The sequence below is a fragment of the Trachypithecus francoisi genome, unplaced genomic scaffold, assembly GCF_009764315.1.
Source record: "Trachypithecus francoisi isolate TF-2019V2 unplaced genomic scaffold, Tfra_2.0 Lachesis_group4, whole genome shotgun sequence".
Classification (NCBI taxonomy): domain Eukaryota; kingdom Metazoa; phylum Chordata; class Mammalia; order Primates; family Cercopithecidae; genus Trachypithecus; species Trachypithecus francoisi.
The window spans coordinates 59007047-59026886 of NW_022681469.1; the positions used below are offsets into that span (position 1 = coordinate 59007047).

The following is a 19840-nucleotide window of genomic DNA, read 5'->3' on the forward strand; positions in this document are numbered from 1 at the left end:
TCCCAATGCTGATGTAGATGATTAAGATTGAACTTCAAATCCTACAACACTTCAGGACCAATGGCCTAAAGCAGGGACCAGTGTATTACTGCTCTTAAGTGTTTTGTTAGATATAGAACAAATGGGAGCTTCTACTTTTCAGCACAGATTGCAATTCTAGTAATTTTAAAAGCTTTTGAACAATAGTTAAAACAATACTTCATAATTATATGATATTTAAATATCCCTTAAAATTTCAATATTACTATCATGCAAAGTATATAACATTAAAATGTAAAATAAAGTATGTATTTTATATGAAACTATTAAGCCATGTACTAAATACCATTTTAGTTAAGATTTATCTTCCAAATTGGAGTAGGAAGAAAGGAATTATATAATTACAGACACAGAAGATAGATAATTCCTAAAAATAACAAAATTATGTTATTATATAGAACACTTCACAGCCTTAGCAAACATACAGTATCCTACTTGCTTTTTGCCATTTCCTCATCTATAAAGTGGGACAATCATTGTACTTACCTCATTGTTTTCACAAATAAAATGTGTTCATAAATGTATGCAAAGTACCCAGAGCAGTGCTAGGCACATAAGAGGCATCATGTAATTGTTAGTTATTAATATTACCTACACAATATGTATAACGGGGAGAACTGAGTAAGTTCATATAAAGCACGGATATGGTTTGGACTTGTGTCTCCAAATCTCATGTGGAATCGTCATCCCCAGTGGTTGGAAGAGGGGCCTGGTGGGATCATGGGGGCAGATTTCCCCTTTGCTCTTCTCATAATAGTGAGTCAGTTCTCACAAGATCTAATTGTTTAGAAGTATGTAGCACCTCCCCCTTCTCTCTCTTACTCCTGCCCCAGCCAGGTAAGACAAGACATGCCTGCCTTCCCTTCCACCATGATTGGAAGTTTCCTGAGGCCTCCCCAGCCATGCTACCTTTTTAGGTCGGCAGAACTGTGAGCCAATTAAACCTCTTTTCTTTATAAATTACCCAGTTTAAGGTATTTCTTTATAGAAGTGCAAGAATGGACTAATAAAATCACTTTATGCCTTTTACATAGGAAGAGTTCACTGTGAGTGCTAACTACCTAAGAAGCAGGTGACTGGCATTATTACTCTAATTTCCCACATGAAGAAACTGATGATTAAAGATATAAGCAAAGCTTCCAAAGGTCAAACAGTTAGTGCTCCAAAGCGAGAAGTTAAAAGAGTCACAGTTTGCCTTTTAAAATTTCTGTAGAATCTTCCATTTTTAACATGCCCTTCCCAACCCCTCCATTTATCTTTCCTATTTGTTTCTGTGAATATTAGGGGTGACAATTTATCTTAGTCAGGAAATGTGCTGCTGCTCCAACTGTGGCTCTGCACTCACATTAAAGAGATTGTTTCATTTTTGGTTTCTATGGAAATGAAATTTCTGACTTTATTGCTGGGTTTGGAAATGTTTTTCTAAGGGTTGACAAGGTTCTTCTTCACAAAAATGAAGGAGCTGATCTGGACTTTAGGACTGGGAAGTTGTTATTTAACGTAATTTCAGTATAAGAAAGGGTCTACTACTTCCTAGAAAATAGATACGCTGCTTCTGAACATTGCATGATTTAAGAAGCAATTTTCTTCCTACTTTATTTTTCTGTTAGAAATATACATTTAAACCTGTTCCTGTCTTCCATTTCACCTTCCTTCCAAAGAGACATTTTTTTGTGTTTTTTTGTTTTTTTTAAAAAAAAAAACTTCCACATATTTTATAGCCTATTCATTTCTCTAAGGTTCAGGTAATACTAGAAGATGCATGATGTTCGACAGAACACAGGAGTCCCTAAAATAATAGTCTGTTGATTTGGTCTCAATAGGGGAATATTATAATGTCATCCTTGAGCTGGGAAACAAGAAACCACCTACAACTAAACAAAATGTGTTTTTGAGCAAGCATCTGCAAAAAAAGAGCAAATGAATTAGGGACAGCAAACAGGAAGACCTAATCTATTCCTGCTGTGAAAATACAAGTTAGAAAAAACAAGTCAATAAAATACATACTAGTTGCACTATCAGTCCATAGAAAACTAATGCTGGTATTCACATAGTCTGTTTTTAAAAGCCTACAGAGCATCTGGCTTCTGAATCCCTGCCACTCCAGAACTGAAATCTCCAGGGATTTTAATTTCTGAATTTATTTTTAGGTAATCAGAAGTACATTATGTCTAGCACATTTGTTTTCTCTAAGCAAGGCTGATGCTAGTTGAAGTAGAAAAATTCAATTCATGATTAAGGAATTTGGTCACTGGACACCAATAGAGTGTCATGCATCCACAGTCATGCTCATGCAGAGCCCTGCTCCACAGAAGGCATTTCTTCCTGACTCAGCTATCTGGATTTGGGGCATGGGAGAAGGATGCATTTTCAAGGACTAATAAACTCAGTTACCACACCCTCATTTTTGTTATCCCCAATTTTACTGGTAGGAACTGAAGAGGGTGATGTAAGAGATGTTTGTTTTTTCCTTAAAGAAACTCAAAGCTGCACTAAACCTCTGTTCATATTCTACAATCCAAAATGGGTGTGCTGGCTTACTATTTGAGAAAAATGCTTATTGTGTAAGCTTTAAACCAAGGTATGCAAAATTGGACTCAGTTGGGATGTGGAAGAGGAAGAGCAATATTAGACTTTAGCAAACACAGAAGAAGATTAAGTTTGGATTTTTTCAAATCAGGCATCCACACATTTTTGTGCTTCCTACCACTCACATTCTTGTTTGGCTCTTGCTGTTCGCACGAGTTCATGTGTTGAAATTCAGCTTTCTTATTTTGGAAGTTGCCTCTTATGATCTGGACATTTTTGGTTTCCTACTACCTATCCTGTGTCCTTTGACTTCTAGAGGGTCCAATCTTTGACTGATATGACTTAATGGATGGTGTGATTTGGTTGTGTCCCCACCCAAATCTCACCTTGAATTGTAATAATCCCTACTTTTCAAGGGTGGGGCCCAGTGAAGATAACTGAATCATGGGGGCAGTTTCCCCCATACTGTTCTTGTGGTAATGAATAAGTCTCACAAGATCTGATGACTTTATAAATGGGAGTTCCCCTGCACAAGCTCTCTTGCTTGCCATCATGTGAGACAAGACTTTGCTCCTCATTCGCCTTCCATCTTCATTGTGAGGCCTCCCCATCCATGTGGAAGTGTGAGTGCATTAAACCTCTTTCATTTTTAAATTATCCAGTCTAGGTGTGCCTTTATTGGCAGTGTGAGAACAGGCTAACACAATGGACAATGTCTTTTCCATCTAATAGGGGAATTTTGCTATTCCAGTGTAAGTCTGCCCTGATAGAGTAAGATATTTAGTCTTTCTGTCCCAATAGACTATGCTTTATGTAACTGGCTCAACCTCTTACCTGAAGCAAGAGTCTCCTCTAGATTACTTGAGAAATATCAAAGTGTTAAGAATGCAGGATCTACGATTAAACCACCTGAGTTCATATCTCAGGTCTAATAGTTACTACCCATCATGGGATGCTCATTTGAACTGTCTGTGCTTCACTTTTCTTATCTGTAAAACTGGAATCACAGTGTCAACTGCATAGGATTTTGATGATGATTCAGTAGGTTAACACATGCAAAGAATAATTCCAGACAGTGTGTAGCCCATAGAAAAAAAATATTCAATAAATGTTACTTTTTAAGAAATAGTCTTTCCAGGATTTAATAAACCAAGAGTCAGGAACAGGAAAATAATATATGAAGTAATCATCATGGAGTAAATGGCACTTATTCCCAAATAAAGCCTAAGCTTGCTTTACTCTTTCTTTTCCCACAAGTCACGCCCACTCTTGGGCCCTAGTGGAGCCTCCTCTAGCCATTAAAAGCAGTAAGCATAGCTCTGCAGGTTGAGAAAGTAGCTTGGGCTGCTTAGCTTGGGAACCAATGCTGACTCTCTTCAACTCCAAAGAGCACCTGCACAGACGACACAGGAGGGTCGGTGCCTCAAAGTCTATCCCTTAACAAAAGATGTCAGTGAACCCTTTGATGTCCACCCCAGGGCCCAGATAAACAGGTTAACACTCTGACTGCCAACCGGATCTCATCTTGCATTCTCTTTCCTTCACTTTCCCTCACTTCACATCTTCTCTCTCTGCCCCTCTCCAGAAACAGACTCTGTGGAGTTGCATGTTCTCGTTCCCCAGAGAATGGAGCAGGAGGGACAGGAGAATGGAGCAGGGAGAACGCAAAGCATGAGGGTGTCAGCAGCTCTGAGTGGGTCAGGTGCCAGGCCCTGGGTGCGGGTCACTCCCTTGTCCTCTGACCAGGTATGTCTTGCTCTAGCCGCAGCTTGTATGTTCTGAGGGGCTCAGAACCTGGGTTTAAGGCATCATATACATTGACATAAATTATGAAACACTGACTTGCTTGCTACTGTACATAGATGAAGGGTTCCTAACTCACAGCCTCTGTGTATTCACTGAGAGATGGAATGGGACTTTCTGGAGCACAGGAGAGGGTTGCCTTTCGATAAAAAGCACTTCCCTTATGGAAGAATACCTTGTCAGTGGCCCATTGAAGCCCAGCTCCCACATATTTTTATCAGAAGGAAATTTTCAGAACAGCTCTTCATGACTGTTCCATGGGCATGGCAAAAGCAATCAGACCATTTATTGCTGGGCTGGATTGGAACGAGATGGGAGATGACAGAGAGAATGTGGGCTGTTCACCCTTTGGTGAACCTTGTTAGGATGCTTTGCTTCTCACTGATTAGAAATACCTACAGGAATGCCAATTCCTGTAGTTGAATCTATGTCTTGAGTGATGTTGGGTAGAAATTCTATCTCACTCTCCAGGCCCACCTAGGTGTCAGTGACTGGCCTTCACTGGGTGAACTGCCTAACTATTTCCCCTAAAGGGTGAAATTACGGTGACCTCTCAGCATTTAACCATTCTATGTGGTTCTGCTTCTTCTGTTTTACTATGTTCTTTATTGTAAACCTCATATATCTTCTTGTTTGGGTTTATTCCAAGCTTGCTAGATTTGGAAGTTTCTAACTGGTTCTTTATTGCTCTGTGAAATCCTTGGTCCCATTTGTCATCTTTATTCAGAGGTAACTCACTCTGGCCACAGAAGTGTTTGTGCTTGAGGTCTCTCTCAGGCTCTCTACCATACCAGGAAAGAAGAGGGTCTGTGAATAAAATGTGGGCAGCAGATTGGAACCCAGAGTTTCTTGAATTGAGTACAAAGCCCTGGCTTTCTCTGGCCCTCTCTCTGTATTGTATACTATTTGGGGGTTATCCATATATATAGATGGATATATATGGATAACATATATATGTGTGTGTATATATGTATGTGTGTGTGTGTATATATATATATATAATTATTTGTTCCCTCTGAATTCGGGAGAGTGTGGAAGGAAGGAAATACCATGTTTGCATCATTCACCCTCCACTGTCTATTTTCTGGGGCATTAGGGTGTCAATGTTATTTTTAAATAGCCCTACATTTTAGGAAATACATGTGTGTATATATGTATATATGTATATATACACACACACACACACACTCTTTAGGAAGTATGTATGTATGTATGTATGTATGTATTTAGAGAGAGAGAGAGAGAGAGAGAGAGACAGAGACAGGGGGGGAGAGAGAGAGAGAGAGAGAGAGAGAGAGAGAGAGAGAGAACCACAATATGCTTCTGGGCATCTTCCTGACCCTGATCTTACCTCTGGTTTCTATCACCCAATCAAACAAGTCCACATTATAATTTCACATGACAGGTTTTCATACCCTCAATGCTGATTACCACATGCCACTGCTAACTCTACAGGCTAAATGGCTCCTCTCATAAGATGATTTTGGATGTGTAACCTTTGCAGACACCTTCTTTCGTGGAGCTCTGGTCATTGATGGGCTCATTTTCTTTCAAAGGGGATGAGCCATGTTTCTTGGGTGGCTCCCTACTCCGCTCTACACAGGTATGCAGTGGAGCAGCCTTAACCCAAACATGAGATGGTTTCACTGGAGGAGGGAGCCATGATTTTCAGTTGCTCAAGGACTCAGCATTGAAGGAAATTGAATCATATAATGAGTTAGTCCTTTCCAATTCTTTTGATTATATCAAGAAGCAACCTTCAGTTTGGTGCTATCTTTCTACTACTGGCAAACATATTTCCAGCCAAAATCCAGGGGGCCTCAGACTCAGAGCCTTAGGTAGGAATATCTGGCAGGAATTTAGGGTTATTGCCTTGTTTCAATTTACAATAAGGACATAAGGTTTCTTTTAAAAATAAATATATTCAAGATATTTGAAAAGTCAGTAACTTAACAAAAAAAGTAGTATTTAGCAGAGTCTCAGATTTTTTAAAAAATGGTATTTAAATGTCTGAAATTAGGAAAGACTTTAGTAGGAAATTTCAGAAACATTATTTTCCTATCAATATTAAGCAATAGGAGACCTACAAGTGTTACTATACAGGGGAGGATTTGTTAACCTAGATGAGATCAGAAGATGAGGTGTAAGAGGCAGGGGGAAGGGTGAGCTGAAGTTAACCAGCCACAGGTCTGTGTGGCAGAAAGATGGCATGAGAGTTAGCTGGGGAGATGAGCCAGACCACAACCACGGTGGGGACAGGCAGGAGGGCAGATCCATGGAGCAGTCCTAGAGCCAAGAGATTTCCTTTCTGTATCTAAACTTCTGTGTACACTTTCTTTTCCTAAATAAAATGGTAAATTTATGGTAAAAAAAAAAAAAAGCCTTTAAGGTACATATTAAACACAAGATCTTTCATAACTTCAGCATCCCAAAATAGCCAATATTAGCATTTTGTACATTTCTTTTTGATATCTTGATGAAGATGGTGGAAACACCCATAAATATCTTCCCTCCATAGATGTATTGCCGATTCTCTTCTGATGATAAAGTTAAAATATTTTTCTAGACCTTTTTCCCGAAAATAAATCTGAAGTTAAGAAACACTTGGCAGAATTTTACACTTGTCAAATGACTCATTTGTCTCTGTATGAAAGAGAACTTTATCAATATATTTAATCACATAAATAGCGTGTTCTAAAAGTACTATTTTTCTTCATTTTGATATTTTTGCAGAATTTTGATTGTGGAATAAATGTTTAATAATATAACTTCCCAGAATGTTAAATGATATTTCATATCAGGGGGCTGTAATTCAATTTTCCCTTCTTTTTTATCAATTCAAATATTTCAGAATGTCAAGCTTGAAATAAATTTGTGGGACTATACAATTTTTTCAATGAGAAGACTATAGAACCAATAGCAACTAAACCCTACTAGATAGTTATATGGAAAAATTCAGGTTTTCTATAAAGTAATGGATTCTTCTTTTAAAAATTGACTAATAAAACATCTTAAAATAAGTTATCTAGCTAAAGGCATTTAAAAAGCTTCATTTGAAAATGTTTCACATTTATTTATCTTATTCACTTAAATTGGGCTCACAGAGTTGTTTTTTTGTTTTTTTTCTTTTTCTGAGATAATCAGGCAGACTTTAAAAAAAAATGTTAGCTTCCTCAGTGCTGCTTCTGTTATTGAAATTACCAGTTATCATCATTTTATTGCAGACAAAGATGGCTATGTACTTTCTTACATATTTTCAGGAATAGATCATTCAAAAAATATATCATTCAAGAAAAGCTTTTTTATTACATAAATTTTTGGAATTTCAAGTAACTTCTATCTTGTTACCTTGAAACCTACTGAATTGTTTTTGTACCATACAGAATGTGCTTTTATGAAAAATTATCTCTTAATTATATCAAAAGATGAACAATCTAACATTTGGCATATCTGATGATGCAGACCTATCTAGCTAAGCTAGGTACTACAATATTAGAATGCTAATGATTTACTTGCAACTAAATTTTGTTATGAAAGCTCCTTATTCTTCATTTCTCCAGTTTACATTAAATATTCTCAGAATCCCTGATAGCACACAGGGAGAACTGGATGCCTGAACTACTACCATTAAAATTAGGTCCTGATATCAAGTATAGCGTGACTGAGTACACATTAGAAATACCCTCTGGACACTGAACAATTTTTAACCACTAATTTTTACATACAGTCATTTTCTGAAATTATTCTAAAGGGAAAAATAAGCTGAATTCTGGACTTCAGCAGAACAAAACTTAGAGCAGGCAAATTTGATAGAAGAGTAATAAGAAAAATAAGATGAGAACAAGGTGCTTGTGGAGAGACAAGTCTACATGTGGCTTCCCTTTGGATTTATAAAAATGAAACTACTTCAGGTGGAAAAAACCTCTAAGGTAGAAAGACACAAACTCCCCTTTTGTGTCTAAAGTCCAGAAAATTATGGTGTGACAGTAGATTATGACAGAACATGAATCAAAACCTGTCCTAATTTTGAAATTCAAGGACACCACTTCAGGATGATTGGAGACAATCAAAAAGGGATAAATTAAGATACCTTGGGAGGAATGGTAAAGGAGCACTTCAACTCCCTTTCTTCTATGTAAATAATGGAAATAATGTGTGGTTTCTCATTTAAAGGTAAAGAGGAAAGGAATCACAGGGAAAAGAGAATCTTCAACTGCCAGTATGTAGAAGAGTATCTAAGTGTAAGTAAAATACTCCTAACCAACAAAGCAGCAAACAGATTCACACAACACTAGAGAAAGAAACATCATTTGAAATTCAATTTGAAAAGCAGAATTATATTTTTTCATTTACTAAAAACATTTCATCTAGTTGACAGTGTTTTTGTCAAGACTCATGTTTCTCCTGTGGTTAATATTTGGAAAGTACCTTGTGCTTTTTGGTAGGAAGGATTGATAAGTGAAAACTAAATCTATGTCTGAATAAATAACTTTAAAAAGTACAAGCTTCAATTTTAAGATCTAGCTTGGTTAAGGAAAAGTACTCTTGCTTTTGAGATTTAAATTATGCAAGTATGTGCTATTTACCTACAATTCATTGCTAACACAAAACACAGAAGTGTGTGTGTGTGTTTTCTTGTTTTTTTTTTTTTTTTTTCCTGAGCCAGGCAAAATTGTCTGGTGGTTTCCAAACATGGGTGGGTATCAGAGCTCCAGGGAGGTGGGAAGTGCTTTCAAAATACATATATTTTTAGGTTCTACTCCAAACACACTGAAGATGAATTTCTATAAGATTCTGGAACCTGTTAGGTTTACAGAGTTCTCTAGGTGTTTATGTAGAGTAGACAGGTCTGGGATTTAGAGGTGGAGTCCATCCTTAACTCTGAATACCCACATCATACATGTTCTCTATGCATGAGGTAGCAGTAGACCTTATCATAGAGAACTTTCATCTCTATCTCCAATTGCAAGATAAACTGAGTACAGACTCAAGGTATCAATTTCAACCTCAAATTATCCTCTGAGACAAAACAATGATTTGTAATTTTTTAAATCTCCAATTATATTATGATCTTCTTTATATAGCAATTTCTATTTTATTAATTTTGGTATCATAAGCATTTAGAATAAGCTTTGGATAAATCCAGACAAATATAATATCATTTATTCATAGACCAAGTATACAATGGTAAACAAAGAGATAAGAACCCCTTCCTGGTAGAGTCTAGATTCTAGTGAAAGGGACATCAATAAACTCAGAAACAAATAAATACCCAGGAGAGTTGAGAATGCTTTCAATTTTGATATGATTAAAATTCTTAGTTCTTCTAAATTTAGTCAGCTCTACAAGACATTTATTTCATGTCGTCCGGAACTTCATTTAGCTACTTGCTCGGCAACTGTTCCTTGAATGCCCACCAGGCTCTGAGCAGCACTGGCCAGCAGCAGACTGACAGCCTGCCCTCATGGAGCTCACAGTTATTCTAGCAGGGTGCAGGCAATAATAAAATAGTTTTACAAATAGATAACTACAAATTGTGAGAAGTGCTTTGAAGGCAAACCTACTGGAGTCATGAAATCACATAGACTGGGCAGGGTCTAGTCACAGGAACAGAAGGAAAGGTCTCTGTGCAATCAACTCTGAAATGAGACCTAAGCATAAGAGTAACTAAGTGAAAATGAAGTAAAAATGCATTCTCCTCTGAAGGTGAGTTATGGCTGGAGGACTAGGAAGACAGTGAAGTGGGCAAAAGTATGGCTAGGAGTGAGGTCAGGGATGGGCTGACCCCAAGCATAGTGGAAGCCATGGCTGGGTTTTTATCACAAGAGTTGCAGGACCAGATTTGCATTTGATGTCAATGGAGGACAGGCTGAAGAGCAAAGCAGAGACAGATTCAGATGGGTTTATGCAAAGCATCACATTAATGGATAAAGCCTCATTACTTCCAAGGCCACCTTTCACTGTGATCTAGTGTGCAAAATTAAAGTCCTGGCATTTTCCACACCAAAATGGAATAATGAAGAAACAGGAAAGTTACATTAAAGGAAGAAATATAAAAGAGTAATTTATATGCCATCACTAGGGCCAATGACTTCTATCAATTACTTTTAAATATATTTTCCATTTTGAATTCTAATTTCTAGCTGTATATTCCCTTTTTGGAACCTTTAACATTTCATTTTTCTGACTTAAGAAAGAAATAGACTTATAGAGGTTCATTTACAACTCTGAGGGGTTGTAGATAATGTTTCTTTGGCTATCTTTCAACAGGTGAAACTTAGTTTCAGCTTATCCCAATCAGATAAAATTTCTATTTGTACCTTTCAAACACAATTTCAAAGGTATTCAATAAAGTAGTCATTGAATATCAGTGATCCAAGAAGTCTTGACTTCAGCATTTGACAAAAGAGCAAAGAAAACCTAAAATACCAACTTTGCAGGATGACATTTACATGTCAAGCTTCCTTTTCTTGAGTGTTGAAGAATGTTATTTTATTACAAATTTGATTACATTTGATCTTGTTTTGACTGTCTATAAAGAATGTCTCTCTGCTAATGCCAGTAAAAACACAAATAAATTGGAAGGGCATCACCTCCTAGAATTACTAACAAATGTCAAGCCAATCCATATTATCACCAGTGCTTGTTTCAAGAAAAGAAGGATTTCAATGACTGTCTTTAATTTCATTTTCTTGTGCTTTTAGAGGAGGAGAGATTTAAATGCCAGATCATCATTTACATGGAAGAGTTTTAAGTTGGCAGTAACATTACCTTAAGCAGGAAGGAACCTGGAGACAGACTACAAACTATTCCCTGGCTACCTCAAATCTTGTTGAATATTTAGCCTGGCTGACATTACTTCTGTCTTTCTATTTCCTCTGTCATTTGTGCTTTTTTCTAACGTGGTACCTGTCTGCATAGAATGGTTTGCTGCTCTTTTACTCCTTTAAATGCCTTCTCAAAACTAAACTCTGGCAAAAAACAAACAAACAACAACAACAACAAAAAAAACAGCAACAACAACAAAAATCACCTATTCTGCCCATTCGAATCTATTTTGTGCATGGCTTGCACAATTCCCTTCACACTATATTCTCCTTTTCCTTATGTTTGTTCCACCTGTGGAAAGGATAGTAACAGTGTTGACACTCCATAATATGCTCACATCACCATCTGTCTTCATTATTTTGGGTTTATTAAAATTTTCACAAGGCACATCCCATGACATCAAAGTAATAGTGATAATGCCAGCTGGATTGCAGGCAGGGGTCTATGGGGAGGACTTACTGTTAATGGATAGAGCAGCGGCTTTGTTCTGTGTTTTGCTTATTTACAGGTGTAGCTTTAATTGAGATGATAAATGTTTTAGAGTCATGAATAATCAATTTTATATGATCTTTCACCTATCTATTCATTTATTCACTCATTCATGTACTCATCCAAGTATTTGCTCAGTATCTTTTACAATCAGCACTGTGCTAGACTCTCAAGATAAAATGCTAGGCACATAAGACAAGGTTCCTAACTGCCTAGAGTTCGCTCCAGTGGAGAGGGGTGCCATGATAGGTATTAATTAAACAATCTCACTGATAAATATATAATTACACATTGAGAGAAGTATTTGGAAAGATAGGAACACTGTGGTTCCATAAACCCAGGTAACAAAAAATTTTAAGTAGGCTGGTGGGAAGATGAGGAGAAAGCATCCAGAAAAGGATGTTTTCCTCAGGAAATGACAAAGGTGACATCTAAGAAAAAGGCAAAGGGGGACCAGAGAGTTGGAAGTGTGTCTTAGACAGAGAGTATAGCATGTGCAAAGGTCATGTTGCAGGGAATACACCTCTGTCAAGGAACTAAAAGGAGGCCAATGACAAAGTGACTGCAGTCAGCAGTAAGAGAGATGATGATCATTTCTAGACTGAGGCAGGCCTGGGGCCAAGTCAAGAGGCCCTGTGGGTCTTGTTGAAGATTGGGTCTTCATCTAACTATAAAACATTTAAAACATCACTGATGGAAGTATGAGTGAAGAAGTATCAAACTGACTTTTTGAAAAGAGCCTTTGGCTAGAGTATGCAGATTGGAGGCACCCTGAATGCTAACATTTGGTATAATTCATTTAGAATGACAAATGGAATGTTGCTTCTTCTCATGCCTGAAATCTTTCAAAATCAGACTATGATGCTAATAAGGACTAAGCTCTGACTTTTTTATCTCCCCTAAATTCCTATCTGAGGGGTCTGGGATGTCATGTCCTATAAAATATAACTTCTTATTAGAAGGGTTTTAGTTAACTCCATGTATCGTGACTTGCTTTCCAATCTGACTCTGGCATAACATTATGTAACAAAGAAAATCAAAATATTTTACCCCAAAACATGTTTCTTTGCCATATGTTGAGATGGTCCTGCAAAGCTGTCTTTTGTGGGGGAAATTTGCATCTGTAAAGAATCACTATTATGTTAAAGAACTAGATCTTTTTCTTCCAGGCCCTCCCAATCCTGAAGAGATAAACTGAAAATCTAGTACCTTTTAAAAGGTCTGAATAGAAAATATTTGTCATCTATTGTCTCTAAAGGCAGTCACTAGAAGACTTCAATAGAACCTTGGTCTCCACAATCTTTTATCTTAATCTGAACATTTCCTTTCCTTTGATCCCAGGTCTTTAGACAAAGTCAGCCAATTGTCAACCAGAAAATGTTTAAATTTACCTATAGCCTGGAAGCTCCTGCTTCAAATTGCCCCACCTTTCTGGACCAAACATGTATTTCTCAAACATATTTGATTGATGTCTCATGCCTCCCTAAAATGTATAAAACCAAACTGCACCCTGACCACCTTAGGCACATGTTTTCAGGACCTCTTGAGAACTGTGTCCCTGGTGATGGTCACTCATATTTGGCTCAGAATAAATCTCTTCAAATATTTTACAGAGTTTGATTCTTTTAATTGACAATAATTTGGCATCCAACATGGGGCCTCAGAGAAGTCTCAGGACCCCAAAGGAGTTGCCCGAACTCAGAGCTAAGGTACCAGCAGGAGCCCATTGAAGCCTACCCAACTTTATGCTTCTCTTCTGGTGGAACTGCTAAGTCCTACTGAGCCCTGGACCTCCCTTTGGTTGACAGTCTTTGACTTATTCTGAGCTGTTTTTTTCTCCTAGGAAGTTGTTGTTAAAGGATCCTAATTCTAGTTCAAAGATGCATTCTAAAGGGTCTTCTCTCTTGCTTTTTCTCCAAAAATTAATCTCAATTGACTTGCCTGTGCGCATTTGAATGAGAAACTGAACTGTTGTTTTCGTATGTAAACAAGAGACTAAGTTTCCTCAGCTTTGAAGAGAAAGGACACTTTGCTCCTTCCAGCCAAAAGGCACCTTAGGTGACTAGGGACCTCATGGGAGTGTCTGGGGGATTGACACCTCACAACATGCAGTGGCCCTACAGGGAAATTCCCAACAAAAATTAATTTTAAAAAAAGTCTTGTCTAGGAAACACATATAAGGGCTGATTACCCAGTGTTTTGAGTCCTCTCAGAGGTAACAGACCACTGGAAAGAGAAACTGAGACATGTAAGAAGGTGGAAATGACTCAATGGTGACACACTATGGAGTCTTGCCTGTGAGCAGCACGCATTGATCCACCAGACAACATTCCTAGGCCACATCTCAGCTCCTCCTTTTAAGAAGGAAAAAAAAAAAGTAGGAAACAAATAATCTAAGAATAAGATGAGAATAAGGAGAATGATCCCCTTTCAAACACTCTGTACATTTTATGGCACCTCTCCTTGCCAGAGTTTATGTAAAATGGAAGTAATATGGTCTTTGTGCACATTTACATTAAAGCAAAAGAGTCCTAAGGTTGACATGCCAACTATAGGAATCCTAAGTTCTCTTTTTCTCTGTTTTCTTTTCTGCCTGCTTCAAATCTACTGTTGCTTTTCTGCTGAGATAAAAACCACTGTGTGGATCTAACAAGTTTTTTTTTTTTTGCAACCTAGTGAATTTGTATTTATGTCATGGCTGAAGTTCTGAAGTAAAAGCTACAGAATCTTTGTGTGAGTGAGTGTGTGTGTGTGTATATATATGTGTGTGTATATATTTAAAAGACCTTTATAAATTCTATAATTTTATGTTCAGTTGGCAGTTAAATTGGTTTTAGTTTCCCTTTGGCACACCAGACTTTTTATCTCCATACCATATGATACAAATTTTGCTATTTGATTTTCACCTGAGGTGTTTTCCTTTAAATACAAATTTAGGGCTATTTAGCTGACAACTGTCTAGAATGATGAAACAGGTTATTAAGAATGTAGAAGTCTAAGAAAGAAAAGAAGTTTTAAAAGTCATAACATGTACTTCTGTCAGCATGCCTAATACATCTATGTATTTATGTGTTGTGTATACAAAGTTTCACTACTAAAAATACATAAAAGAGCTCTAATTAATTGGCTTAAAAAATAAAAGTACTTAAATACTTAAAAAAATACTAGTCGAATGCTTTTTCAAGTTCACAAGACTTAAGTAAAATCTTTAATAAACAACTGGCTTTAAAGTTATTGGTAAAATAATATTGAAAATGTCTTAAGAATTGTTAGCATTTTTTTGCATTTATTGATCAAGTGGTTTTGTATATTCCTGCAAAATACCATAAGACTGGCCATAAGGGTTATAAAACTATAAAGCCCATCTCAAGACAGAATAATCTTTGCTTTTCTATGCTTATGAAATGTTGTTGGCTTAATAAAAATAGCCAAATCCTGAGTTATTGGTATAAATACCCTAAATTTAACCAGAAGTTTTATTACTTAAGTAAATACCTGAAATTCACAGCTATAAAGATGGTTAATAGAAAAATAAATTCAAATATTTGCTATCATTGTTTTGTAAATAATCTAGGTAAACTATTAAAGTAATCAGGTAAATGGAATAAATGCTTGTAAACAAATATCACAATTTAGGATCTAATTTTATTAATTGATATTAAGTATCTAGGTAATTTACAAATTAAAAGTTATAGGAAAACATTTTTCAATGTTCTTATTAAATATCTTTGTCTAATTCAAAGTTTATTTAGGGATTTGTATCTATTACCTTGTTTATACCTTGTATAAACAAGGTAAAGGGAACCAGGGAATAAAAGATGTAAAGAAAGTCAAATCTATAAAGAAGTATTTTGGTGAAGAAGATAAAAAGAAAAGTATTTTATATAAGGAAGAATCTCATGTGGTGAATTCTGTCCTAAAATAAAAGGACTAGATTGTTCAAGAGAGAGGGATATTTAGGACAAAGCAGAAAGTCTAAGCATGTTGTGAATGGTCTATATAAGTCCTAATAAGGAATTTTTTTAAGGGATTGTATAATTCAGTTGGCTATGGGAGGATCACCTGAGGTCAGGAGTTTGAGACCAGTCTGGCCAACATGGTGAAATCTTATCTCTACTAAAAATACAAAAAAATAGCCTGGTGTGGTGGTGCATGCCTGTAGTCCCGGTTACTCAAGAGGCTGAGGCAGAAGAATCTCTTGAATCCAGGAGACGGAGGTTGTGGGTGAGCTGAGATCACATCACTGTGCTTCAGCCTGGGTGACAGAGTGAGACTCAGCCTCAAAAAAAAAAAAAAAAAAAAAGAAGAAGAAATTATAATAGCTTTTATACAGATGGGGCTTTTATATTAAAAATATGCACTAATACAAAACTAAATAATTGGTTTAAACAAGATTTTATTATACATATTGACTTATTTTTAATGCAAGAAGTTTTTAAATTTTTAAATTCTATAATCTGTCTCTTTAACATTCTTCAGATTGATATCTCAGCAGTTTCGTTCTTTCTGTTTTGAAAAGGCCTTGGAGCATAGTTCTCTCCTTCACTTTTTTTTTTTTTTTGGCTCCTATAATGTTTACTAATTATCTAAAGCAACAGAATTGTCTTTTGAAAACAGGCAAATAAAGTATCTTTTGAACATGTCTTTTTATTCTGCATGCCTGTTATATTTCTATCTTTATATGTGTCATGTGAAAGTGATATTTCACTACCAAACTAAATTAAAGATTTCTAATCAAGTAACTTACTTGAGAATGTACTTATCAGATTGGTAGAAGCTAGCTCAGATGCCTTTTAACTCACATGACCTTGGTAATCTTTGGTAAAATTAAGTTGGTAAATTTAATCTCAAAACCCTCTAGTAATTTAAAATCTTATAGTCATGCTAAACCCTCTGGTTCCCCACCCCCTACCACTGGAAATTTGTGTTACTAAAAAGTTAAAATAGTAGGAACATAAAATATGTTTTTGGTAAAAGTTTATAAAACTCAAGGATGTTGATTTCTCTTTAAAAAAATGAATCCATGTTTTTCCTCTAGTTAAAATACTATTTAAGGGTTGCTTTAAAATAAAGAAAAAATCATACAGATAAAACAAAATAAAAGAAACAATTAAGCCTGGGCAACAAAAGTTAACTCTAAGCCCCATGGTTACCAAGAAAGTAGTTGATATGAGGGAAGTGTAAAAGGAAGTAACCATCAAAAACCAAATGGTATAATATAAAGGAATTTTTCCATTTTGTAGATTGTTATCATCAGCTTCTTAAAAAATATTTACTATAGTGAATTGTAAAAGTAACCACTTTAAGAACAAAATTCTTAATTTTAAATGCTACAGAATTTAAGAGTTAATGCAAGACCCACAGCTCACTACTGAGCAATCACTAATAATTACATGTAACCCAAATGCACAGGAAGTTAGTCCTAAGAGAATGATCATCCTAGTAAAGTGGATACATGCCACTGTAAGGTCTGTTTGTCCTGAGAAAGGGACGTCCCAGCTCTCCCTATAAAATACCAAGTGAAGCACACCAGATGAAGCAGTTAATATGCTTCATATGCAAGCCATATTGGACAGGCTTTATGATAACAACTGGGATATACTCCCACCAAATCTGCCTATTACCCAGGTCACGGTAAGTTTAGGGCTAAGGGGGCTCCTTTTACATGGGTGCGCCTTCCACAGAATCATAGGACTATTTAGGAAGCCTTATCAAATTTGCTGTCTCTCCTAGGTCTTACAAATGCAACTCCCTACTGGGAATCCCGAACTCCTTTCCACCAGTAAAGGTAAAATGGTCTGAAGGTTTAAAAGGGTTCCTGGGACCAGAACATAAAAACATACAGGTTAATTGTAAAATTATAAAATTATAATTGTAAAAATTAAGATGTTTAAACAAGCTTTATATAAGGTTGTTGCAACCCCTTTACCTAAATGTCATATGAAAATGGGTAATGCCTCTGACTGGGGATGTTTCCCCTTTCCAGTACTATAAAACTGAAGGCATGTAAATCTGCTCTTTTAGGAAATGCTAATTGAACACACTAAATGGGAACTAGTAAAATCGCCTTAGCCCACAAAGTATAGGGTAAAAGCTGGAGTGCTTGTTGGGACAAATCCTCCAGAGCATAGCCCTTCGTGTGAAGCATTTATTGGGGCTGATGCCAAAAACAAACTGTACTTTTCAATGACAATGACTGAACTAGGTAATTTCCACTTGGTGGGGCATTTACTGCCTTGTGATGGAGTGTTACCAGAAGCTAAACCTATGCCAATGGAAATAATATTTTCCAGAAGAGTTCCATGACAAAAAAAAGAATTACGTAAAATCTTGCTCACTGATAAGCAGAAAGCCTCTTTCCTAGAACTAATTATGAGGAGCTGCCAAATTCTACAGTGTCTGATACACAGCGCTCATGAGCTGTTTGGTTTGTAAATGGTATTTTCAAGGTAAACAAACATCTTGTTTAAAAGCTGCTGCTCTGTTTTAAGAAGGGTCAAGAAAATCTTTTTCTTTTAAGTTATTTGGGCAAAGTATGTTTTTATAAGCAAACTTACCTTTCTAAGTTCTCCAAAATTCAGATCGCAATTTTGTGACAACATAGTTGTTTGCATAAGTTCAATAAAAGTTTCAAAACAAAACAATTAGAGACACTAGTTATTTTTACCAAGGCTTAGACTAAAATAGACTATTTTTAAATAAAGTTCCAGCAAAGCCAATTTAAAAGGAGTTTATATGGTCAATTAATTCTTGCTGCATTTTATGCAAACAATCAGGCAAGCATAATAAGCCTAAAACTTACCTTGCACACAAATTGGTTTGCTATAATTTATCTTTAATAGAAAAAAGAGCAGCTCAAGAAATTGTTTCAAAGGAAAAGCATAACACATAGTATTAGATTTTAGCCCTAAGTTGCTTTTTTGAGCACAGATTGAATAATTATTCTTGGCTACAATAATCCTCTAGAGAGTACCAGATTATAATTTTTCTTCATATTTTTAGTTGGTAGCCTAATGGAATGTGTTCCTTTTTCTGTTCTGACCCCAAAATTACTCTTACAATTGTCAAACTATACTTCCAAGGAAACCAAAATCATGGTATTCTGAAAACCAGATAGGAATCTGCCTTATTTGGCATCCCATTGGGCCTAGATCTGTTTCCCTGCAAATGCTCTGATGCTAAAACTATACAAGCACCCTCCCTCTAGGCCCAGGGACTATCGAGGAAGAGGTAAGTGCGTGAAATTTTAAGGGCTGGTTTTGAGGGATAAAATCAGGTCAAGGTCAAACCCTCCAAATCAAGAAGGGATACAAAGATGCCTAAACAGCTGGTAAGACAAGTTTAGTTGTCTTCTAAACTATTATGTGTCACCTTTGCATCCACTCCAACCATAAAGAATTTTCTGCTTACTACAGAATTAAAGGAAAATATTTACTAACAGGATAAAAACACCTTGTAACAAAGCCTCCTGGGTATAATAATCCCAATTATGAGTTGTGAAGATAAATATATCTTTATCTATATACATATTTTAAAATTCTTTTGCAGAACAATGCCTATGTTTTCTATAGCTAATTGCTATAAATCCATAACAAAAACCAAACTTACCATAGCTCAACACATAGAAGTTAAAAATAAGTCAGTCTTATAACTTTGTGTTTTGATTTTGATCATTGGCTTCTTACTTAAAATAATAATTTTAAGAGGTAATGAATACCTATCCACATCCATTCCTATCTGGCCTAGAACAATTAATTGGCTATAAGTCTTTTGACTCTTAAGGCCCTCTGCCATAGGGAGTCCTGCCAAAGGACAAAAATATAAAGCACTGTAGAGTTATATGACTTCTCCTGTGACAAAAACTCCTTTTCTCTCCCAAACACCAGTATAGGGTACAATACAAAAGCGGTGAGAAAAATAGATTTGTCTACTGATAACAAGTCCTATGACAATTTATTTATGTATATATTTTTTTGAGACAGGGTCTTACTCCATAGCCCAGGCTGTAGTGCAGTGACTCAATCTCAGATCACTATAACCTCTGCCTCCCAGGTTCAAGTGATTCTCCTGCTTCAGACTCCCAAGTAGCTGGGATTACAGTCACCTGCCACCATTCCTGGCTAATTTTTGTATTTTTAGTAGAGATGGGGTT

The 19840-nt window shown here is 36.3% G+C and overlaps 1 protein-coding gene across 4 annotated transcripts in view; it reads right to left on the reverse strand.

The window, feature by feature from the left end:
- MAGI2 (membrane associated guanylate kinase, WW and PDZ domain containing 2) overlaps positions 1-19840 on the reverse strand; it is a 1467283-nt gene that overhangs the window by 1154836 nt on the left and 292607 nt on the right. The window lies entirely within an intron of this gene.